At 32.7% G+C, this 27979-nt stretch overlaps 1 long non-coding RNA gene across 1 annotated transcript in view; it reads right to left on the bottom strand.

Annotated features, from left to right (window-relative positions):
• Positions 1-259: 259 nt before the first annotated feature.
• Positions 260-27979, bottom strand: part of LOC126772533 (uncharacterized) — a 29194-nt gene continuing 1474 nt past the window's right edge. Inside the window, exons 2-3 of the long non-coding RNA XR_007669671.1 lie at positions 1026-1078; positions 260-478 (exon numbers count right to left, since the gene is read on the bottom strand). This is a non-coding gene — a long non-coding RNA (uncharacterized LOC126772533). The remainder of the gene's footprint in view (positions 479-1025; positions 1079-27979) is intronic.

Genomic DNA, 27979 nt, shown 5'->3' with positions numbered 1-27979 from the left:
GAAAGTATAGAAGAAAATAACAAAATCTCGTGAACTTCCTCCCAAAGGCCGCCTGGAACAATTCTACGTAATTGGTGAGGACATCTCATTTCAGATGTAAATTAAGTTGTTATACTATCAGAGTATCTGTGGTATTTGGCATTTAACTAAAAATTACCGAAACAAATTACAATAGAATATATAACGAAAATATTTAAAAAATAATTGAAGTTTTCGAAAAGTACCAAAGAGTGTATGAGTGTAATAACTTACAAAGCTAATCGCGGTACATTTTATTAGCGATTATAATTCCCTTTATATTAAATGCCTAAGTTAGTGGTAAAAACACATTGAGAGTGAGGTAATAGAGATTCCATCTTTTATTTTTTGCATCTGTGTTTACGCATATGTCCAGCGCAGTTAGCTAATCTTTCTTGATATTGGCAGCTGTGGTCGAAAACGGTCAGGAGGACAGTATTATCATCAAACACATATGCACCTAAAATATAAATAGTTGATAGACTCAAACTATTCTCATTTTATTTATTTGTATAAATAACAGGACCAGGTTTTATTATCTTTTCAGCGCTTTACACGTTTTTGCAAATATTTTTATTTTCAATTGAAAGAGTTTTACGCGTAATACTTTTTGTCGCGATTTCGTTTCGACTACAACATGTAATCACGTCAGTTGTCGAAACTGCAAAACGCGTGACCATGTTGAATTATTTCGTTGGCTTTTGTGTGAAAGTTTTCAATATACCCGGCATGTTTTAAATCATATAACCATTCGTTGTGATACATTTTGATAAATAAAACTGAAAATAAACAAATTATTATTGGCTATCGTGATAACGTGTAATATTGATAGCGCTACTTCTAAATGTCATTATAATTTCTGGAATAAAGGCGAATTATTAATTAAAAATGATTTATTTGGAGTTAGCACAGTGCGGCAACTGTTTAAAAAACAGATTTTTTCCCCGGGGTGGCTTCCCGCCTCCCCCCACCTACTTAAAATCCTTAGTCTGCTCCTAGACACTTACGTGCTTAGCTACAGTGGCTACAAATTCTTCTTTGCGGAATGACACGGCCTGTTCTGAAATTGTAAAAAGTAAATAATTAATTAAATTTAAATAATGATATTTTAAAATATATTAAAATTGAATAAATGTTTCTGTTTGTGTTTTAAGTTATAACTTGAATTATATTGAAAAATAAAATGTGTAATACAATTATTATTTTATATTACAATGAGTAAGCCTTATTTCACAATTTTATTACAAGCTGAGGTTTATGGGTGCCCAGAATAAAAAATATATATAAATAAACAAATAAGAAAAGCGTTTTAATTCCTTTGAAAGGAAACATATTGAAAATCCCTCACAAAACTAAACACAATTCTACAAATCGAAGCCTTAAATTTATACCCTCTAAAAGAGGATGACAGCGACTAATGGAACTAATAAATCCACAAGTAGTTAATATGCAAGGATTGTTTTAAATAAACCTAACTTCCCTTACTTTCTTTACCCGCCTCGGTATAGTGGCAAACTTGTACAGCTGCAGATCACGAGATTACGGGTTAGAATCCTGAGGAAGTAAATTTTATTAAACTATTCCTCTCAACGCGATATAGCCGTAAAGCCGTGGGTCCAACGCCTGAACTTTTTCTGGTCTGGAGAGTGAGGAAAAAGAATGTCCTGGTGGTAGGTCTTTGTGCAGACCCTTCTGGGTGGGTACCACCCACTCATCAGATATTCTGCCGCTAAGCATCAATATTAAGTATTGTTCATTCGTTCCGGTTTAAAGAGTGAATGAGCCAGTGTATTCAGGCACAAGGGACAAAACATCTCAGTTCCCAGAGTTGGTGGTGCATTAGCGATGTAAGGAATTGTTATTTTTTTCTTACCTCGCCTATGTTTATGGGTGGTGGTGTCCACTTACCACCAGGTGGCCTATTTGCTTGTCTGCCTACCTATAACACAAAAAAGAGAGCACACATTTGTGCACATATGTTCTACGCTGTTGGTTATTCTTTATCTTACATTTGTACAATTTCCACCTTTGCCTAGCGGGCTCTGTTAGACATATAAGCTTCTTCATACTCCTTCATTAGCAAGTTAAGTAAGGGATCTAAGATGTTATGTTTATTATGCCGGTGATAACACAATTCACTCAACACTTTTTTTTTTGTATTTGCATCTCCTCAGACGTGTTGATCTTATGTTTAATTTATATTCAAGTTATTTTAATGTGCTTGCATGGTTATTACCAGGCAGCATCATAATATACGTATCACGATTCAAAACTTTTGACGTCATAAAATCCAGTAGGCCGGGTTAATCAGTTATAACAAACTCGAAACTCACCGCAGAAAACGATTGTGAAACGTCAGATAATGATATACGACATTGACCATGAGAATTATAACAGACCAAGAATACACCCATCAAAACAGTATGCCATGGGTCGGTTGTCAACATTTCACTGGTGAGTAATGTAGTAAGTTCTTATAGAATCACTTCTTCCGTAACACCGTAACAGCCTGTGAATGTCCCACTGCTGGGCTAAAGGCCTCCTCTCCTCTTTTTGAGGAGAAGGTTTGGAGCTTATTCCACCACGCTGCTTCAATGCGGGTTGGTAGAATTCACATGTGGCAGAACTTCAGTGAAATTAGACACATGCAGGTTTCCTCACGATGTTTTCCTTCACCGTAAAGCACGAGATGAATTATAATCACAAATTAAGCACATGAAATATCAGTGGTGCTTGCCCGGGTTTGAACCCACGATCATCGGTTAAGATTCACGCGTTCTTACCACAGGGCCATCTCATTACTCATCACTTCTTCATTGACTCGGAATGTGTGCCTGTTCACTCAATAGTTAAACCTTTGTTTTTCTGTTTGGCGGAAAAACAGCAGGCGTATTCTCACCCAGACGAACCTGCACAAAGTCTTGCTATTATAAGAAAAATAGCAAAAAACTAACGTTACATGAAAATAATAATATGGTAGAATTTAATGAAAAACTAGATATATAGACGATATAAGACGTGGCCTCGACATACTAATTCCTATAGAAGTCGTTATAGTCCTTTGCCAAATTCGTCAACTCATAAATTTATAAATGGCACCGCTCTTCATGGATCGTAAAAGAACTCGATGTTTTCTTCAGACTTGCTGAATAAATATAAAAACGGAACATACTTTCCTAACATATACATAACTTTTATGTTCAATTCTGGCAAATACATATATATATTTTATATTGTATATTTGTACATTTAAAAATATAGCTGTTTCCTGTGTTATAAAAAAGGGCAAACTTACTTTTTTAAAATCACTTTATTGTAAAATACAAATTTTTTCCCATTATAATTTTTATAATGATGTGAACTTTTCTTCGCCACCGAACACGAGATGAATTAAAAAAACAAATTATGCTGATTTATCTTTAATCTTTAATATATTATAATAATAAATTTTAATTCAATCTTATTTTTATAATGTCCTCCAAACTAATTTACGCCACGGCGGCCGATTTCAAGAGAGATTAGCACAGGAGACATTATAGTACACAAGTATGTGCGCAAATACAGGTGCACTCTCTATTCCCTAACTCTCGTAATCCGATTGGACGGCAATCCGACACGACCGGAAAGAGTTCAGGTGCAGGACCAACGGCTTTACGTGCTTTCCGAGGCACGGGAGTGTACACCCTTCCAACTACTAGACTCCAGGCTGCTACAGAGAATTATCTGACAGAAAAACTGAATAACTTTTTATTAGTTCGACCTGGGAATTGAACCCAGGAACACCGACCCTGCGGCCTTACATATGCCACTAGACCAATGAAACAGTCAAATTATTAACTAGACAGTCAGTTTATAATTATTAAAATAATCAAATTATATTGTAAAAAGTAGAACTTCAAAAAACTTACTTTACTCTTTTGCCAACAATTGAAATACTTTGTAATTAAATTTATATATATTTCTTGAAAATCAACAAATATATAATATTCTTGTGTACGTGTATCACTGAACTCCTCCTAAACGGCTGGATCGATTTGATGATTTTTTTATGTGTTTGAGTAATTTCTGGATGATTTAGATGGGATCGGCAGATACGAGTAGAACTTTGATTGGGTCGAGAATGTATTGAATAATAATTATTATTTATTAATGTTCTTTATTACATTTAATTTATTAATCGGTAAAGTCAAGGGCTATATTTATAATCGAAAAGGGCTTAGACATATTCTAAGTTTAGCTAATTAGCAATATGTATAAATTTTATTTTCACTTTACGATTTTTTTTCCTTTTCTTTATTTAATTTTGTTACAAAAAAACGCATTCATTTTAATTACATTAACGAGGAAAATAATATTTTCAGTTCATTATTCATTGTTCTTAATTAAAAGAGATTTCTGTATCCAATAATAACTTGATTATATGTATATCCTCAACATATTCATATCTCGCGTAATACGTTTGTATAGGCAATGACAGGTCACGTACAGCCTTACAGCTTCATTGATCATAATTCAAATCAATATAAAGCATACCTTCAAGACAATTGAAGTTATGCTGTCTAGTCAATTCATAAGAAAAAACAACGCTACACTTAGTGTCGAGATGGCCCAGTGGTCGAAATAAGTGAATAATAAACTAATATAGCCAGTTCGAATCCGAGCAAGCGCTGATTTTTCATGTGCCTAATTTGTGTGTTCATTAACATACTATATAGTGTACGTCCGTCGTGAAACTAAAAACTATCATAACGAGACTGTTCCATATCAATTGGATCAGAAGTTTTTGTGTAAATCCGCGAAAACAAACAAACTAAATTAAACCGTAATATTTTTATATCAAAATTCAAATTTAAAAACTTTATTCAACATGAAACAAGAAGCATTACACTTTCATATTAATCGTAATAATTTTTAAAAAATATTGAAATATGAAAGTAATATTACATCATTACAAAGGCGATCATTTCATTTCTACGCTGTATCCTTGTGTAATCTATAAAGTCGTTAATTTAAATAATAATCATTAACATACAAACATTCATTGACGGTTTTTTTGTATTTCACTTACTATTGAAAAAAAAAACTATTTCTTGGCTCATGTTTTACACATATGAGTTCGTTCTACAAAAGTATAATAGTAAAGTTAGATGTAAATATATTATTGTTGTATAATTTGGTTTAATAATTATAGTATAATGACCTTCTAACAGAAATTTATTGCTTTTGATTAATTAATTGTGTTATTGTTAGGCTCAATACGTTAATAACATAAATGGTCTTTCAATAGTTTAGATCGAATAATTATAATAATAGCCAAAGGTATGTGTAACGTATGTTAGATTATTATTCGTCATTATAATGAATAACAATTTAAATATTGCAAATTGAAATCAGAATGAATTTCATTTATGGTTAGATGGTTGCACAAAATTAACTTTTACTGACATTCGACATTTGTTAAACATAATATTAAAAATTTTAAATATTAAAGTAATTTGTAACTATGGAAACTATGTACAGTCATTTTTATTTTGAAATCGCTTTTTATTTCAATAATCGGTTAGTAATTATTAAGATTATATATATATATATATATATATATATATATATATATATATATATATTTTTAGATTATATATTGATATGAGAGATAATAACAAAAGACACATGATACATCTTAGTTTCCAAGGATGGTGGCGCATTGGCGATATATATAATGGTTAATATGTCTTACAGTCCCAATTTTTATGGTCAGTGGTGATGAGCTGCCTAATTTTAATTAGCCACTATTGGGTAAGGCCTTAACTTACTTTGAGGAGAAGGTTTGTAACTTATTCTACCTCGCTGCTCCAATGCGTATTGATGGACACATGTGGCAGAATTTCAGTGAAATTAGACACATGCATTTCCTCACGATGCTTCAACGCCGAGCACGAGATGAATTATAAACAAAAATTAAGCACATTAAAATTCAATTGCTTGCCTGGGTTTAAACTAACGATCATTGTAAGCTTTACGCATTATAGGGCCCGTCTCGAATAAATGTTTATATAAAATATAATATATGCATTTACTAATACTAATACTAATTATCTTAGTAACTAATCTAATAATTGTATGTTATTGATGCTTGTTAAAGTTATAAAATATACACGATTAAAATATAGTTTAATAAATAATATAAACGATAACTTAAATTAGGGTAACAAATAAATCAGATACAAAATAAATCATAAAAAGCAACAAAGTATAAAAAGTATTCCTATCCCTTGAAGATTTTTAATAACATTACTTTTTAACGAATTAACGAATTCATTACAGCAATATGCGTCACGGTCCGAATAAATAAACGCAGGTCATTGCCCCTAAACGAAGATATGATTACAATGATTAATGATAATGTAAATCCATTTATTTAAAACCATTATAAACAAGACTGAATTAAATCTCTTTTTTTTCATGTTTAAAGTGTCCAAAGTACGAAAATATTTATTAAGCAATGTCAAAATGATAAGAAATACGCCTCACTACTTAAGTCTTCGCTCACGTAATCCGTCAGTCCCGTCAAAGGATCGAGATAGTAAAGGACGACACGTCGTTCGTTCACTCAATTTCACAATAAATTCGTGACGTTATTTTCTTATATCTTCGTAATAATACAGGTTATAATATTGTTAATTCCTTGTTTATATTTGAGCGCAAAATACTAAGGCGCATCTTCAGACCTGTGGTAGAAAATGAGAGATGGCGTACGCGTTATAACCACGAGCTATACCAAATGTACGATGAACCTAACATCATTAGGATCATAAAGATCGGACACCTATGATGGGCAGAGCACGTGGTACGAATGGACAAGGTCAAAGTACCCTTGGAAGGCCGGCCGGAGAGTCGCAGAAGTAGAGGCAGGCCAAAGCTCAGATGGTTAGACGGCGTCGAAAGGGACACCAAGATCTTAGGGGTGACAAGTTGGAGAACTAAAGCCACAAATAGATCGAACTGGAGAGATTTACTGGACCAGGTTAAGGCCCACCAGCAGCTATAGCGACTCAGATAATGATGATATAATATGTTTTCAATATGTATTTATTATTTCATATAAAATAAGTATGCATACTGGCAAATGAGCCTGATGGTAATTGGCCACATAGACATTGGTATTATAAATGATATATAGTGTAAGAAGATGCGTAATGAATACTAAATATTACAAGTTTGTTATATTACATTACATTGTTTAAACATAAACCAAAAAAATTTAACCAAAATATATGCAGCAGAAAATACCTTATCGCTTACTAGCGATGTTCATATTAGAAAGTACTCATGTTATACGTTAAAGTAACTTCGTAATAATAACAAAATATAGTTCAAATTCTCGAACTATGAAACTAATATGAGGAGTTTCATTGATACCAATGAAACTCCTCATATTAATTTCATAGTTCAGTACTACAGCACTGTTAAAAAAAAGACGCGCGATAATTTAAAACCGCCATTAATTTGTTGTTGAACAGAAAGGTAAAGCAATTAATTAATTATTGACTCGATTTGGGAATTGTTGAATGTTCAATTCTGTTATTTGGATTTTTAAGAGTAATTGAGCGAGTAATTTACATCAATTTGTATGATTTTGTGTTCTATTTTTAAAAATACCAATTCGAAGTTTTTACGAAATCAGTTTCACTTCTGGATGCTAAATATATGTTTTATGGTAGAAAATTTTAGTAACAAATTGTATCTGTAATAGTTACATAATTATTCTCTTTTTTTATATGATACTCAAGACAACGTATTTCATTTATCTGACAACTTGCTACTCGGAACGACTCTATAAAATCGGTCCAGTTTTTCATCTGGCTCATTTGCTGTGTCGCCTGTTCGCCTTTGGAGCAATTTACCAGAGTTCTTAAAGAAAGCTCTTTCAAGTGTACGCTTTTAAGCGGCAAGTTAAGAAATTATTTTTATTCCGTATTTAATTTTATATCAAATAATTTAAAGTGTGTCACATATATTTAAATATATATTTCCGCATGTGTATTTATGTATGTACTATGTATGGGTAATTTTATGTAAATGTGAGACTTTTTGCCTTGGTGCTGATTCCACCTCGCTGCTTCAATGTTTATAATTATTTTCACTGCATTTTCATACATAATTATATTCCTCAAAAACTATAGAAATATTTAAAGGTTATAATAGTTATTGACCTTAAATCGAATGTCATATTTTATTTATTATTAAGACGATTCTAAAATAATACATTTAAAAAGTTACTATAAGCAAGTTTAAGTACAAATAAGTGACTCATTGCTTTAGTGGCTAGCCTTTATACCCTATATGGAATATCTCGAGATACTAGGTTCAAGCCTTTGAAACCTTTGAAAACAAATCAGTTGTAACAAAAATATTAATTTGACAAAAAAATAATAATTCATATTGATTCTATAATTCTTCGAATATTTCGATATCATTCTTATTCAAAATAATACGACTTCGTTATATAGAAATAATTGGATTTATTCGTTCTTCTCTGACTTCACGTCACTTGTACCCGTAGTATCTATTTAATGTGTGTTCCCCACGGGAATGGTTTTGAAGCCCCAAAACAACAGGCGTGCTACAATATGTATAAGAATTCTACATACAAACGAGCTCATTAAATTTCCTATGGTGATGTATGCCAAGTTAACGCAGATTTTCTTATTTTATTCTTTCTTTCTCAACTACCGTCGGCAACCGTACATTCGTAATTGGAAAATCTCATATTATATAAATATATATTATATTATTCGCGTTCTCAATATATATATAAATATATATATATATATATATATATATATATATATATATATATATATATTGAGAACGCGAATAAGCAAACTAAACCAAGACGAAGATATTCTGTAAGCCTGATACTGCTCTGTGATTCAAAGATAGCAAAATCCCTTTGTTCTAATTATCTCGCTTAGTAGCGCACATATGGAGCTAGCTTTACATTGTGAGCTGAATCGAGGTTTAACCGTTAAATGTTTATAAATGACACCGATGCTTTTAAATAAAAATAATATTGTATAAAACGTTATTATACATATTATTGTATATAACAGAAATAAAATAAATAAATAAATAAGAGAACTACATTTGAAAAAGCATGCTTAGCTCTTAAAATATTTCATCCAGCACATCTAAGAAGGAAAAGAACTAAGATCAGTCTTAGTAAGCATGCATTTTAATTAAAAAAAATGGTTTCAAATTAAAATAAAAATAAATTTATCTCTCAAAATAATATCATTCAATCAATCTAATGCCATTATCATTTTTGAGTATGAAATTAAAATCGACAATGTTTTCAAACGTTATTATAAATATTCACTGAAATAGAAACATTCGATGGTCCCGTATACCGATCAAAGTATTTTATTAAACGTTGTTTGAATAAGGGCTCCTTTTAATACGTTGGTTTAAATGGCCAGTAAAGAAACGTAAGCTAATGACATATTAAATAACCCCTAAAAAAGCCGATATTAATGACACAAGAAAGACAAGCATACAAAAAAGTTATCTACAGCTTAATAACAACAGTATCATACATATATAACTGCCTCGTTAGTCTAGTGGCTAGATGGGCTATACTAGATAGGTTGGGTTCATATCCCAGGTCGGTTGGACATAAAAAATTATTGGGTTTTTATTTCGAAAATTCTTAGTAAAATCCCGGAGTCCAGACTCCGATGGAAGATCAGATCTCCAAATGGAGATGGAGCTAGGGAAAAGATACCTGTGTTTGCGTACACACATGTGCACTATAATATCTCCTGCGCAGTTAGCCAACTGAAATCTCATTGAGATTCGCCGCTGTGGCCGAAAGCTGGTGAACATTATTATTATTATTATTATTATAGATAAATAATTATATATTGCTATAGGAAAAGCTACTTAGCAATGGCTAAGCTAGGCTAATAGCTTTTCTAAGGGGGCAACCCGGAGGCCCGTACCCAGACGTGGTAGGCCAGTTAAGAAGAACCATCTCTCTCTAACTTATCTGTTCATGTAAGTGCGACGCTAGTTAAAATCTGTTAATTTTGCATTAAGTTCATTAAATAACTAAGCTCCGGGTAATATTTAATTAAAACCAATCGTAATAAGATATTTTTACTTATATAATTTATAATAAAAATCCTTAAACAATTATATACAGGATACTTTAAATGCTTTATAGAAAACACTTAAAATATCTTGGATTTTCCGCGAAAACGTTTAATATTTTCAGAGAATAATTTTACTTAAACAAATTTAATGGTAGGAAGTTAATTGCGTATGTTAAGGCTATTGTGTTAATGATTGCTTAATTATTGGAATGAACTGCCACGTATGAGTGATTAATAATAAAATTAAACTCAAGCTCAATTATTTGTTAAAAACAATCAATTGCTACTGTAAGAAAAACAATGAGTAACTGGCAGCAGGAATTGTATAATAAGCACATTTGATTCTAAAGTGAATCATTATTTACATAAAATATTTATACTCGGCCTTTCAATAAATGAAATCTTTTAATAATTAATAGATCATTATAAAAGTGTAGATGGCCCAGTGGTAAGAACGCGTGAATCTTAACCGATGATCGTGGATTCAAACCCGGGCAACCACCACTGAATTTTTATGTGCTTAATTTGTAATTATAATACATCTCGTGCTTTTCGGTAAAGGAAAACATCGTGAGGAAACCTGCATGTGTCTAATTTCATTGAAATTCTGCCACATGTGTATTCTACCAACCCAATGTAGGAGCAGCGTAGAGGAATAAGCTCCAAACCATCTCCTCAAAAAGGGAGAGAATGCCTTAGCCCAGCAGTGGGTCATTCACAGGCTGTTACGAAAAGCGTAGAATTAACCAAACAACAATTTAATTGTACATGTTTAATTAAGATATAGGTAATTTTATGTGAAAGCGAGTAACGACCTAGTTTCTTGCCGGTTCTTTTCTATAATCTACTCGAGCCGGTAGTAACTTTACGCTTAAATGAACACAAAATGTTACACATGACGATTCAAAAATTTTAATAATAATATCCTGGGACATTTTTCACACAAATGCCATCTGATCCCAAATTAAGCTTGTACAAAGCTTGTGCTATGGAAACCAGACAACTGATATACTACATATACTACTTTTCTTTTGTAAATACATACTTATATAGATAATTACACCCAGACTCAAGACAAACTGTTCACACAAACATGTTCATGCACACAAATGTCTGTCCTGGGTGGGAATCGAACCCACAACCTTCGGCGTGAAAGGCAAGTGGCAAAGTCTACAAACCACGCCAACCAGCTCGTCATATTAATTCTTACAAAATCTTTTTATAGATAAAAAATATTTAGCTTTATGTCAGTAACAACAATATTTTAATATTAAAAATCTATTACATCATATATTAATATAGCAATGGTAGCGCTTTGTGCAAGCCCGTCTGGATAGGTACCACCCACTCATCAAATATTCTACCGCCAAACAACAATATTTACTATTGTTGTGTTCCGGTTTGAAGTGTGTGTGTGTGTGTGTGAAGTGCAGTATTAGTTCAGGCACAAGGGATATAACATCTTAGTTGGTAGCGCATTGGTCGCCAATGTCTATAAGCGATGGTGATCACTTACGAGGTGGCCCATATGTTCGTCCGCCTACCTATTTTATAAAAAAATATGATTTAACTTATACTCGAATTGAGGTAAGAAAATATATACAATCTGCTTTATTGTTATCAAAAGTTTCTTAATGTAGGATCAGCGACAGTTATAACTTTGATTATATTTAACCTCGCTTACTCGATGCGTGTTATTTCACAAAACAAACTTTATGCGAATTATGAGTAGATAAACGAAACCGTTGGACTTTTACATTGTTATTGGGGAATCAGTAAGACAATTCAATAAAAAATAAATAAGTGCCATGATACTAACATAAATTACAGTGCAATGAAATTGTATGCTTATATTTGCTTATAATTATTTATCACAATGATATGCAAAACAATACTTTAACAAAAATTAAAAGAAATAAAGAATACAGAAATAATAGTGTTTTCCTAATAATAATAACAAATATATTTTTTGTTTTCTAGCAACTTTGTAAATATGATGACAAATTTAAGCAAGGCCATCTTTAGACTCCTAAAGTCAAGATTCCGTTCCGATTTTAGATAATGTTTCTGAAGGATTTTGGCCTCAATGGTAATTCTCACTGGAAACTAAATTTCTACGCATGAGACATTATCGAGCAAAATGAGTACACACATGATACTCTCTATTTTCTCAATCTGAGAATCTGAGGCGTTACAGCCACGTGGTAATAACGTGTACGCCATCTCTCTTTTTCTACCACAGGTCCGAAGATGAGCCTTAGTATTTTGCGCTCAAATACCAACAAGGAATTTTCGTCTTTTTTGCTCAACACCCAACATTCACAACCGTATGTAAGTATGGGCCTTAGTATTAGTATAAACATATTGGTATTTTCTCAATGAGCCAATATGTTTTATAACAAATAATAAATAAAAAGTTTATATTTTAACGATCCTTACAACTTTTACTCATGAATTCATAAACATCTAGCCCCATAAACATTTCAAAAGCACTCATGTTTCTTCTAATATTTTTCGCTGTAATAAGTGGAACGAAGCTAATTTCCTTTGAGCAATCTCGTACTTAATTTCCATATTACAGTATATATAACGTATATATTAACTTGGAGTTAATTTATTGGGTGTATTCGATAATGTTAAATAAGACGTTTATCTTCTTCTACAATTTTATCAATACTATCACACTAACTTTCGCATTTATATAAAAATCTAAACGATGAACTGACAAGAAAGCATCGTCCCTTTGAATCGGATTTCCGATCCTCTGGGCAAAAAATGAACCAGCAAATCCGTCACCAGTAGAGGCGACAAGACGAGGTATTATATTTTGAATAAAAGTCATTAATAATATTTCCTGTAAGATAATTAGATTTTACTTTATTATTAGAGGGTTTTTTTTATTTTAGTTATTGTTTATCTCGTGTGTAGTACAAAAGAAAGGTACCAGAAAATAAGGTAGCCTGCATGCGTCAAATAAAATTCTGCCACATGCATATCCTCCAACCATCACTGAGACAAAGTAACTAGTAGTAGTAAAACTAGAATGCACATATTAAAATACCTACATTATAATTTATTTCGATTTACTTTAATATAACAGTGGAGCTGTAAAACAGGGTGTTGCGTCGTAAATAATTCATTCATTCATTGAAACTATATTAATAAATCCAAAAGTAAAATAGATTTACTAACCATAAAACATTTTACGAGATTTACCACATTGCTGACATAATTTTTAGGATATATTTCATAATTACTTATATAACTTGTAAAATAAATATTTTATCGTATAAAAAGTACATCAATTTTATATATAAAAATGTACAAATTAAGATTGAAATGACAAAGATCATTCTCAGTATACCCAAATATCAAGCTCAGTCTATATCTTCGAAAATGTGCCTTAATTAATCACCTAATAAATAAATATATAAAATAAAACTTTATTTATATTTTATAAACTTTACTCGTACGGACTTAGTTTTTTCACCTATTCCGCATTTTTTGCGCTTGGCATGCATTGCAATGCCTTTGTTGTGCCTTGTGCGTTGATTTTTATTGTAAAACATTTTTTGAGAAATAATAAATCCAATATAAATATATAAGCCGTGTTTATAAAGCCAGTCTATATAATGCCTATAAACTTAGTCATGTATAATACTTATGGCTTGAAATCACACATTATAAACAACGAAACCGTTTCAATTGAATTAAATTTGCTATATTCTATCAAGAAATTGGCGATTCAATTAAAATAACCTTTTATTTTATTTTGAAAACTATGGAATCAGTCATTTTTATAATATATAAAATTAAAATAATTAAAAAACACTACAATTTTATAGCAAAAACACGCCGTCTAACAGATTTTCCTGCGGCATTGTACCCAAGAAGTTGACACTATTTCCTCTGCACCGCTAGACACAGCCTTTGGGCTAAATAAGCGCCAGCTCTTGGGTCGCCAGAAGTGTGGACCAGTTGCTTAGAAAGATCTTTTATGTTTTTTTTTTGTATCAGACGACCATGGACCTATGTTTCAATAAATTTATTATTAATACCAATCTATATATAAACCGATGCAAAGCTTTAAGCCGAATAAATTACTGTAACTGGACCTGCTGGTTGATTTCTCTTGGAACGAATACGCAAAATGATCTTTGAAAATTGTACAAAATATTTTCTTGGTGGAACCAAAGTCTCATAATTTATCAGCGCGGAACGTCTGCAGAAATTAAAGAACATTTGGTGTTGTCATCCCAATTAAGGTCTAATTCGTCATTGCGCATCGCTCATTTTATTTACAAGGGGATTGTCTATAAGCTCAGCATTAATCTTATTCCAACTGCCAAATAATCTTCGGAACATTTAGCTTGAGATTTAGTAATACATAAGAATTAAGAGATGAATATAAATAGAAACATTTGTATGAGATTCTATTACAAATACCGTTTTTCTTGGTCATAAGAATAAATTTTGCCCCTACCAATTTTTCGGAAGACATACTTTTACGAAAGAGTTAATCGAGATTTTATTATTTATCATTATAATGATTCATTATTTTAATTAAGTATGTTATGAAAATATAAGAAAAATTACTGATAAGACAAAATAAAATAAAAATCGTTCAACTCTTTGGGTAGATTGAATTTGCATATTTAATAAATTCGAATACATGTCTCTGGATATTTTGCATACATTAATTATATTATATAAATATATAATTAAATTAAAAGTTTTTTGTTTGAAAACCCTTACATGAAATAATAACATTTCATGTAAGGGTTTTCAAACAAAAAACTTTAACGGACTAATAAAATTGACAGTGGCCTTCATCACGCAAAGCCACTGAACCGCACCTGATACCCCTCCGATCATGTCTGATTACCAGCCGATCACATTATAATAGTAAGACAAGCATACTCTCCGCTATGCTGTGCGCAAAGCATGTGCCCTATAATATCTACTGCCCTGTTGGATAGAGCTGTTCCACAAAATCGGTCATATCCTCTTTCTTCATTAATTATGAGTTACAAGATCAATGATTAATATCGTTTCTCTTATTCCGAAATTATCAGCACTTATTTTAGCTTCTCATGACCTTAATAGTACCAAATATCTTTACGGCAACAATTTGAATACAAAAAACAATTTCAAAATGTAAATAGAAAAACTGTAATGATCTAATCATTACAAGGGCTTAGCGAGGCTCTTTTATTTTCAAATAATTTTCTCAGAATGGAGGCCAGGCAGCCAACAAGTAATTAATAATAACAACATTCATAAAACGAAATGTGTTCAACGAATACAAACAGTATTTGTTACTTAAGTCATAACAATTCCAAAGAATGGCTCGAGCAAATTGGAATTTCTCTCTTTCGCGTTTAATTGAGATCCCTCGGTAGGGACGCTAGAGTTAAATACAAGTTTATAAACGCCAACAACATTTTTATTTACTTAAAAATCAACTAAATTGCAAATAATTTTATATAGATAGCTTAATAACACATTTTAAACAATATACATATTTTAAATAATATATAAAATATTATACGTATCATATTGACAATAACTTTTTTCGTATGCATATTATCATATGATAGCCGAGAAGTAGGACTAAATTTTAATATCAAGATTCAGATGGTGGCCAAAATGCCAGCAGCTTTTCTACGAATTATCGCAATTCCTTTCGTTATAATTATTATTTAAATTATTTATTATTATTATTATTTGATTAGTTATTAAAGTGATCCAAAAGGTCCAGCGCTTCCTCTGTTTTTACCGAATATCTTCTTAAGATCTCTACAAGTTTAATTTTATGTTAATGCAATTGAAACTCGACCAAGAATACTTAAAGAGAAATTTCATACTGTAGTTGCAAAGTTAATTAAGAAGAACCAAGTTGACTCGAACGGAACGTCGAGTCAATTAAATTAAGTTGTTGAATCGATAAGAGATACAATATCTCTGATTCTGAATATATTACAACGCGTATATCGGATATGTGATACATTTTTTTTAGTAATATTTATAACAAAACTTTTTTTCGTAGTAGCACACACATACAAAAAATTGGTCAAATTTATCGAAAGGAAATGGGATTATTTTGAACTCGAACGGTTGTAGTCTCAGTAATTCTAATTACAGCGTATTAAGATAAATAAGATATGAATAACAGAAGAATTCCGTTCATAACATGTTGTGTATTCTGAGAATTATAATCTGTGTATCTCAAAAGCTAACGCGTTCCATCTTATACTGTATCAGTACTCACGTATGACTGTGGTCAAATAGAATTTTACTGGTGGTAGAGCTTTGGGCAAGCTCGTCTGCGTAGGCACCACCCACTTATCAGATATTCTACCTCAAAACAGCAGTACTTGTTATTGTTGTGTTCCGGTTTGAAGGGCGAGTGAGCCAGTGTAATTACAGGCAAAAGGGACATAAAATCTTAGTTCCCAAGGTTGGTGGCGCATTGTCTTTGTAAGCGATGGTTGATATTTCTTACAAGTCCGCCTTCCTATTCTATAAAAAAAAGCCTATAGACCATGAATAAAAAAATTATAGATTACCGTATGAGACACTGACGAAGATGACGATTAATACATTACGCAGTTAGTTTATTTATTAAATGTCTTGTTTGTCTGCATTTATCTATCAAGAAAATCTCAGTTGCATTTCGGAGTTTGAAACTATAAAGTTTTTATAGAAAGAAAATAAAGCCGTTGCTGCGCTTGAATTCTTTCGGCATCTGCAGTTAAAAGTATACCACCAATACTAAATGTAGACACTGCCGAGAATAGCCAACGAATCAAACTCCACTGTGAACCCATAAAAACGAGATTACTTCCCTTCAAACAAAATATAGCAATAAAAAGTTTTTAAGTTCAGCAGTAGAATAATCATATGTCAGCTACTCGATCATCATCATCGATCAAACAAATATTCTGAACATCTTTATTCAAACTTTTAATAGTGAAATCAGCAAGCGTTATACAAACGGTATAACACATGCAACAGACGAAGTTTACATCAAACAATCCGATTCAGATCCCTTCCACAAATATAACTTCAAAGTTCTGGACAAGCACAAGTTCTGCGGGCCTTCAAAGTTCAAATTTATAGTCCATAAAACATTTCAACAAGCTGTGAGGGTTTCGATGACATTTATTGGCAGTTATCCGAAACGGGTCAACCGATTGTAACAGATGCACGACTTCATTGCGGAAGTTAGTGTAAATATTTATTATTAATAAATATTGCTCAATTTGAATATTTTGGTTTATCTTTTTATCAATAGATGTCGGAATATTCGGGCAAAACAGTGAATCATATCTTTAATTTTTGTTCGCACCTGATTTGACTAAAAAATCCTTCTGTATTTGAAATAAAAATATACTAACAAGTTTATATCAAAAACACGTGTGACAATTCATAATTCACAGTTATGTAAAAAACGTTTAATGATGTAATACATGTTGAAGTAATATTCTTGGGGTAGGGTAAATAAACACACGATCGAGCACGTAGCATGACATCATAAGTTTCTCCACGCCTCAAAGCGCCTGTTAAGTCATCCGTAGAGACACTCAATACTTTCTATTGTAAATATTTAACGATTTTGACGAGCCGGTTGGCATGGTTGGTAGATACTTGCTTTTCACGCCAAAGGTTGTGGTTTTCCCACCCAGGACAGATATTTGTGTGCATGAACATGTCTGTTTGTCCTGAGTCTGGATGTAACTATTTATAAAGTATGTATTAACAAAAGAAAAGTAGTTTGTGGTAGATCAGTTGTCTGGTTTCCATAGTACAAGCTCTTCTTAGTTTAGGATCAGATGGCCCTGTGTGAATAATGTCCCAGGATATTGTTATTATTATTATTATATACATAAAACAATAAATACAATTTGATTACGATGTAAATAAATATTTTATGAAATGGGCCTTGCTGATGGTAAACGCTCACCACCCACACATTGGCGATATAAGAAATATTTACCATTCCTTACATCACCAATGTCCCACTAACCTTGTAAACGAAGATGCTATGTCCCTTGTGCCTGAAGTTATACTGCCTCACTAACTCTTCAACACAAAGACAGTTATGCGGTACCTGGTGGGTAGATGGTACCATACGGGCTTGTACAAAGCCTTACCACTAAGTACATATATATGGTCTCAAATACCGTTTTTTGAATGCAATAAGATTATAAAATCGAATTTTCCTAACATTTAAATATTTCCCTTTCACTGTTTTGTAGGACTAACAAAGATTTTCAAGAAGGCTATTAAAATTTATATTGCGTTACTGTAAGATCGTGCGAAAGTTTATTTATAACGTAGCTACTAAGCGAAGGGACAACCTTTTTTTATTATATTTCACAAAACAATAACAGTTTTGTAAGTAACAGCCTAAAGTGTTTAATAATTTTCGGTAAAGGCCACCTCTTACCTTAAGGTTAAACTTTGAAGTTAATTCCACCGTTCCGGAATAAGCTCCTTTCTTCGAAACACCTAAAAGCCTAATTTCTTCCAATTCATGCCGGTGTTTGCGGTATCCTCATATTTTCCTTCATTTTCGAATACAAGTTGAAATACAAATATTAAGCACATTAAATTAAAAAAACAATAGGAAGATGGACGGGCAGATGGACCACCTGTTGGTAAATGGCAACCATCGCCTATAGACATTGTAGCTGTAAGAAATATTAACCATTCTTTGCATCAAGTGCCACCAACCTTGGGAACTAATTTGTAATGTCCCTTGTGTTATTGCAATACTGCTGGCCCGTATTCAAACTCTTATCTTCGATTAAGATTGAATTGTTAGTGATCATCCGGGTCATCCCGAATCTAGAGCCATAATCAATCAAAAAGCCATTACATTAAAAGTCAACGAATAAATAAAATACACACGACATACTCCATAAAATTTCTATATGCAAATGTATAAACAACATTGTTGTGTCTAGATATATATAGCATGACCAATAAACTAAAATAAAGTTACCTTTTATTTTATTCACACACAAAACTCACCTGTTTTTTAACATATGTTTTCAAGTATCTGTTATAATATTGGCAACTTACAACCTAGATAGCCTATGTCCATTTTAAAACAAGGTGCCTAAAAGTTTCATACGGAAAAACAAACTAAGAAAGCTAACCTCTTAATAATAGTAATATAATATTCCTTGCCTTAGATATTAAGCGATCATTATTTATTTCCTGTGATTAAATGTGCAAAAATGTGGAATAAATTGTTTATATATTATCTTATATTCGAATAAAAAGTTACATTTTACACTGCATTTACATTTTGCATTTAGCCTTAATTTTTAAGAGTTCTTGACGGTAATAAACGTTAAAAAAAATAACTCACTCCAAAGACGCCTGATAAAAATAGCACAGCAATTTAGCATTTAGTTGTTGTTTAATTTTTTACAAGGCGTTTTGAACACGAACGATATTAATTCATTACTGTTTTCATTTTTTCCTTTCGAATTATTTGATGCTGTATGAGCTGAATTTTTCATACACATTTAGTACTGCGGACAAAAAAATTATTATAATTAATTTTACTGGTTTTAAAAGCAATTTTTAATTATTTTCATTGACAGTGATGTTTATTGCTTTATTTCAACTGATTTATTATTTGATTCATACTTAACCGAAGGAGCTTACAATTATAGTTAATGCGAGAACCAAATCAATAGAAAAACTAATTTTAATCTGATTAAAGAAACATTTCGTTACTTATAAACTACTGTTTGTTTTGCGGAAAGGTTTTAACCTGACATGGCTTGTGTTGTTTATTTCTCAATCTAACCGTTCAACATTTACGCGGAGCTGAAAATAGGATCGAGTATGCGAATAAATCATTCTTATCTATCTGAAAATACAGCTTCGTCTCCTATTCACAGCCCATTCCATGTAACACAATATCGAATCTGCTTAAAGATAATCGCATCCGTACCTCTCGGTATCATATTTAATCTACAAGTCAAATCAAAATATTACATTATATTTGTTTCATTATATTATTATAATATATTTATTCAAGTAGATCTTAGGTTTGTAAGTTGAAAAAGTTTATTAAATAAGCAAACATCTTGAAAAGGGAAGCACTACTTTTTTGTTACTATAGGTTTACTTTGTAGAATCGGTGAATTTGTGTTAATAGTTTTTTTAAATCTTGTGCTGAAACAATATTTGTCACTGTTTCTATCATAAATGTATTTATAATCAATACAAATTCTTCCTCTTGTATCCATTCTACATGATCATATCACCTAATGCTAATATAATATATTCTTGGGTAATTAGGCTCTTTTTAATCAATTTAATTTCAGTTTAAATTTATTGATCTCTTTAGAAGGCGTCAAGTGTGCTAATTAGAACAATCATTGGAAAAGGTTGCCCCTTCAATATGCGAGTCACATCCCATACAAAACACTGATAACTAAATCAAATTTATTCTAAGTATGTAGTTTCGTGTAGTGCATTTTCATTCCTGTGGGAGCTCTTGACTTGACTTAACGTGATCGCCTTTATTCTGACTTTGTAAACATCTATTGAACATATTACACAGTAACAGATTGTTAATGTCCCACTGCTGGGCTAAGGCCTCCTCTCCCTTTTGAGGAGAAGGTTGTGGAGCTTATTCCACCACGCTGCTCCAATGCGGGTTGGTAGAATACACATGTGGCAGAATTTCAATGAAATTAGACACATGCAAGTTTCCTCACGATGTTTTCCTTCACCGTTAAGCACGAGATGAATTATAATCACAAATTAAGCACATGAAAATACAGTGGTGCTTGCCCGGGTTTGAACCCACGATCATCGGATAAGATTCACGCGTTCTAACCACTGGGCCATCTCGGCTTTTGTTTAACATATTACATAGAACATATTACAGTGCAACCTTAATATAACGAGCCTCAATATAACGACTCCCTCGATTTAACAAAATCTTTGAAATCATAGGGGAAATTGCCCGTACGGGCCAATACAGAATATACCTGTCCATAACGAATACATTTGTCAGAAACCTCTTTATAACGAATTTTCATTCATTACAGAATATACATTGCAAGTATTAGTTTTTTTTTTTTTTTATAGAATAGGAAGGTGGACGAGCATATGGGCAACCTGATGGTAAGTGGTCACCAAACGCCCTTAGACATTGACATTCTAAGAAATGTCAACCATCGCTTATAGCCAATGCGCCACCAACCTTGGGAACTAAGATTTTATGTCCCTTGTGCCTGTAATTACACTGGCTCACTCACCCTTCAAACCGGAACACAACAATATCAAGTATTGCTGTTTTGCGGTAGAATATCTGATGAGTGGGTGGTACCTACCCAGACGAGCTTGCACAAAGCTCTACCACCAGTACACAGTACAGTTACATTTATTTAATTAATTTTGTCAACTAATAACCTTTACATAACGTATCAAATCAATCATTCACGCTCAATTCCTGAATAATTAATGTCTCGACAGGTTTTAGACAAGTTAAATTTTTCGTAAGACAATCATTGTTGTTTGATGCCAAGTAATGTACACTTCAGTTTGTCACTGTTGTTAGTTTGACAGTTACAATGGCGAGAGAAATAATAAATAAGTAAGTAACGTACGAGTTGTCTCTATATAACAAACCTCATTGTAACAAATAACTTGGTATAACGAAGATTTTTTACTTCCCTTCATTTTTGTTATATTGATGTTACACTGTATTCAATTTTTTTACGGAAAAATTTAATTCCAAAATCGAATAAGAAAATCAGTGAGGCATAAACGGGCGTGCTTTCGAAATATGGAACTTTTGGCACATTTGAATATTTTTATTTTTTAACATTTTAATTTTATTTTTGTAAAATAATAATAGAAATAGGATATGTATACTTTTTCATTTTGTTAAAATTTTTATTTAATACCTAATTGATATATATATATTTTTATACAATAGGAAGGCGGACGAGCATATGAGCCACCTGATGGTAAGTGGTCACCAACGCCCATAGACGATGGCGTTGTGAGAAATGTTAACCATCGCTTACATCACCAATGTGCCACCAACCTTGGGAACTAAGATGTTAAGTCCCTTGTGCCTGTAATTACACTGGCTAACTCACCCTTCAAACCGGAACACAACAATACCAAGTACTACTGTTGTTGTTGCTTGTTAGAACATCTGATGAGTGGATGGTACCTACCCAGACGAGCTTGCACAAAGCTCTACCGCCAGTAAACAGCATATATACAGCAACTGTACATACATACACATAATACAATGCGTAAGGTTAGCTGCGTCACTCGCGCAAGTGCGAGTACCCGTACTGCCAATGTACGGTGGTGAGGTGGAAGAAAAATATCAATTCGAGCATTGTCACGATCATCTGTAGATGATTATATTTCTTTCATTTCAATGCGTGTTTTTACGTCTAATTGTCTGTTTTGATTTTAAACGTAAATCTTAAAGGACATTTTATATTATATATATTAAAAAAAGAAAATGTAAATATTATTATATGTGTTGACCGTCCACAATCGGTCCGTTCAGTATTGCAGTGTTCTTCCCTTCGTTTTTTTGAAACAAATATTGTATCATATTGGGCTATATGCGGGCTCAGTCCGGAATCTGTCGGATGAAAATATGCCTCATGCATATCTACCTACCCGCATTGGAGCAACGTGGTGGAATAAACATCGAACCATCTCCTCCAAAGGGGGACATTACACATTATTTTTTTACTATAGATATGTATTTTAACTTGATATAATTAACAAGATTTCGTTTTACATATAAAGTTTTATTACAAATAAATATTAAATTCCCCAAACATTTCGAAACTGATCGTGAGATGAGAAATCGCATCACACTGACGTTTCCTTTCACTTTTATCTCCGTGAAATAGACAAGACAATAAAATGTCAACAGTTCTATCTATTTGTTACCTAAGTCTTTGATATAATCATAAAAATACCATGTTATTCTAGAAATATAATAACAATTGTTATTTATAAATGTTGCGATAGTTATTATAAAATATGCCTCGTTGGTTTAGTGTCTTGATGTAAGGCCGCAGACCCGGAGGTCCTGGGTTCAAATCCCAGGTCGGGCCAAAAAAAAATTCTTGGGTTTTTCTATCAGAAAATTCTCAGTAGCAGCCCGCAGTCTAGAAGTTGGAAGTGTATACATTCCTGTGCCTCGAAAAGCACGTAAAGCATTTTACGTTTATGTTTTTGATTACTCACAAGAACCATCAATATTGATATGATAAGAATTTTTACTAGTTCCTTACATCTCCGCGATTAATTTTTTTTTCTGATTGAATTATTGCGGTCTTGTTATTGCGGTTTGATTTGTCAAAACCGGATGTAAACAATATGTTACTGAAATTAAATCTATTGTACTAATAATATTTTACACATAAATAGGAATGAAATAAAATTAAATAAATATGCTAACATTACATATATATAATGTAGGAGCATTTACATGAATTGTTATCATAAGTCTATAATGTCGAATTTTAAGTAAGCCTCCTTTGAATGGCAGCCGTAGCGCACCGACAAGTTGCACGCGGATTAAGATTAAATTAAGGAACTCAGTGATTCAACTCTCAACTCTAGTCTCAAAACTGCGATATTAAAGTTATTCAAGGTTATTTAAGGCTATATATCAATATAGCTATGCTTGTTGTTACATATTTTACATTAGGACTAGATTACATTTAAATTCCTTAAATTTTTTTGAGCAATTGTGCTACTCGGTTATAAGTAACCAACTTATTCCTTGCACATTATCACTATAAGAAATATGATGAATGACTGGTGCACACACAAGCAAGTCGCATAAATCCCCACCAAAAGAAAATACATGCACAATACGCTCAGAACGATTTATTAAATTATTTTTTAATGATTATTTACATATTTAGCATTAAATTATTTTCACTCACGCTCATACATACGCACGCACGTACGCACGCACGAACCCACACGTGCACGTACTGTCTTTCTGTGACATTTTAGCTCGAATAGACCGAATTGGGTGCTATTTTTTTTATTTGAAACGTTATGTGATCGTACGGTTCTTAGTAAGTTAAGCTATATTATTATTATAAAAATTAAGATAATTAAATTATGACGATCTATTAAGACGTTTGAAAATCATCAGCTCGTAACCTAATGACTTAATATAAAACTTAATATATTGTATATACAACTATTATAATATAATGTATTATATTATATAATGTATTATATATATATTATATTATAATGTTTGTTATATTAGTATAACAAACATTAATGTCAAATCAAAAATTAAAAAGTGTAACTGAATGTACAAAACATTCAGTTTATTCATTACTCAATTTTAATTACCATTAAGGGATGCCTCAACCTTCAAATAATTCAAAGAGTAAACTTATTAAAATATACACTAATTTAAATACTTAAGTCACTACGACTTAAGTATTTAAATTTATAGCGTCTGAATGTCTGTAGACTAAATAAGCCGGCGTAAGCTGGATATGATGTTATCACATTGCATGTAAATAGAGTTTATTTAATTTCGGCTTATGAGTTGCAGTTATGAGTTTTAGACACCACTTTTGATTTACAAGAATTAATTACTAACCCACATTCTCTAAGTTGGCCCATTTTGCTTGGATAGATTGATTGAAACATGAAAGGGAACAACTAATTCGGATTCCAGGAATGCAATGTGATGGGAAAACGATTCTCTGAAAGATTAATTTGCGCTTAAATGTATTAATTGTGATCCGCAGTCAATATAATTTATAATTAAAGTATGTCAGTATGGTTTTATATTTAATGACTACTAAAGTATGAGATATGTGGTAAGATAGCCGAGATGGCCCAGTGGTAACAACGCGTGAATCTTAACCGATGACCGTAGGTTCAAACCCGGGCAAGAACCACTGAATTTTCCAGTGCTTAATTTGTGATTATAATTCATCTCGCGCTTGACGATAAAGGAAAACATCGTGAGGAAACCTTCATGTGTCTAATTTCACTAAAATTCTGCCACTTGTGTATTCCACCAACCTGCATTGGAGCAGCGTGGTGGAATAAGCGCCAAACCTTCTTCTGAAAAAAGGGAGAGGACGCTTTAGCCCAGCAGTGGGACATTCACAGGCTCTTACTGGGCTACAGGTGTATTGGCTTATGTAAGTTTTTATTGTTAATTGTAATATTTATTGTAACGATTATGCATTAATTAGTTACAAGTGAGTTGGCAATGAGTACAATAATAACGGCTTTATAATCTTTATTCGTCAAATTATTATAACTCCAATATCAAGGCACCAATTTTTTTTTAAATAAAAACTTGTAAGCAATTAAAAAGCATGGTACAAAGATTGAGTTTCGGATATTTAATTTCTCAACCGATGGTAGTTTCTCATTTGACAATCAATAAATAAGTGATGCTTCTATGTTGAATAAAGGAATTTGATATAGTAGCTAAATATATTCATAAAATTTATCTCTTTTAAACATATATGATTAATAATAACTATCTACCTAGTACCTACTATATTTTATTGTAAACGAGATTTCAAGACTACAAAATTATCACTTCACACTTCAATCAATATGTAACTTTCGGTTTTAGCTCCGTGCACAATAAAAAATTCGCAAACCACTTATTGGCTTACCTTTAGTCGTAACAATTTTATTTCTCTGTTAAATTGAACACGTCTCAAATGTTCCAAACACGTTTACAGTCATACATAAGGCTTACACGCCCAAACGCTATTGTTGGCACGTGAATGTGATGCCAATTGGCCCTTCAAAACACAAAACGATGACGTGAACAAGGATAGTAGAACTAATGAATGAGTTTTAGTTCTCAGATCAATGACATTCGTTTAAGATAATGACATTCGTTCCAGAAAAAAATACATAAAAAAAACGTCATAGGATAACTTATTATATATTATATAAATGGCATGTTTATCCCTTGGAGAGAAAAAAATTAGACAGATAAATAAGTGATAGACACGTCCAATCAAACCAAAACTAGATTACAATACACAGTGATTATCAGTTATATAACTATATAATATTACAAGATTATGTAACAAAACAAATATATATTTCCCATCCCACCGAAGGAGCGAGGATAGGATCGGCTGAGGATATCCTCAGTACCCTTAGTCACACTCAATGTAAAAAAAGCCTGCAGAGTTAAAACCTTTTTTGCGTAGACACAAACCCTCCCACACGTGTTTCCCCCACATAAAGTGGGGGGTATGTGGACTCGCCGGCGCCGAGCATGCACACCGATGTCTAATAAAAAGCAGCGGTACCCTTTTTTCACGCAGTGGAAACCTTCAGAAAGGTACCTAGCTCATGGGGGAGGGGAATTGGGTTATGTAGGATTCTTACCCACTAAAACCACTGCGGTGGCCGTCCTCGCTACGGATCGGAGAGGCTGCGGGATCGTGTTGATATAACGCATCCGCAGCCTCTCCCGTGCTTTGCTCCGCTTGGGCTCGGCGGAGCTCTCCTCAGGGGGCGAAGGTAATTTCGGCCCCCACACTCCTCACTAGAACGTACGGCAGCGCAAGGCCATCCCGGCTGCCTTCCTCCTGAGGGCCGTCTGAAATAAGACACGGCGAGGCCCCCACCTCACGCATCCATGGCCCCAGGATTACGCCCTATCTTTTAAGCTCACCGCCGTCTCCTGCTGGACCATGACGGTCTCACAAAAGGAGGCTAGGCCCTCCACGCCGATTCCCTGCGGAGAATCGCCAACACGACTGCTCGCAGGGACAGGTCTTGTCCGACTTCGCGTACCAGGATCTCCCTCTCCGCATTCCACGCAAGGCACGCCTCCAGCGTATGCTGAGCGGTGTCTCGATCCGTACCACAGTGGTGGCACATCGCCGACGATTCGCGTCCGATCTTACACAGTTATTCTCCAAAACAACCTATAAGAATAGGTTGTATATTTTTTGAAAATCTCTAGGAAATGATAGCTTAATTAGCACAAAATCAAGCGACTTATTCTTGCCTGTATAATGTACTTACACTGCGTGTAGGCTGTTGCAAGCACCTGTTTGTGACTGTTTGAAATAGAACCGTCAAAGAGACTACTAAAACATCCTGTACGTATCACAGGCGAGCCTAAGAGAAGCCACAGAATTATTAAACAGTAGAAATATTGAACAACTTTTGGTTTCATGAAATGTATGTAAGACATAAAACTACGATTTAAAATATATAAGAAAAGTCACATAACGTTAAATTACTTTTAATAGATCTGTTTTTTTTATTTAAATGGAACCAAACAAAAAAAATCCAAATCAGTTCATAAATATCGAGATAGATAGAAAACGAAAAAAAACTTAAAAAATGCACCGGATTGAGAGGTAATTACCATTTTTTGATCTCATTTAATAAAAGATTCTAATCTATTATACTAAAAAAGTAAATACATACTTTATTGTTAATGAATGTTTCGACTCTGGGTTAGGACGCGTCAATTAGAAGTTGTTTGATTTTTCACTTAAGGAATTTTCAATAGCATCCCACGACTTTCCGATTGACTATCTATTATAAATACATATATGATATTAAATAATACCTTAAAATATAAAAAACAATACCTTTAGTGAATTAAAGTATGCTTTTTTTCTTTTATTATTCAAAGAAAAGTTGAGCTGCTAAAGGCAATTCAGTAATATAACGTATAAGCTTGCTCTGATACCCGAGTAACGATATCCTTTACGACCGAGACCTTCGTTGTGATAAGAATAGCAATA

This window comes from Nymphalis io, chromosome 12 (assembly GCF_905147045.1).
Source record: "Nymphalis io chromosome 12, ilAglIoxx1.1, whole genome shotgun sequence".
In the NCBI taxonomy this organism is placed as follows: domain Eukaryota; kingdom Metazoa; phylum Arthropoda; class Insecta; order Lepidoptera; family Nymphalidae; genus Nymphalis; species Nymphalis io.
This window is presented reverse-complemented; position numbering and strand designations above follow the sequence as displayed.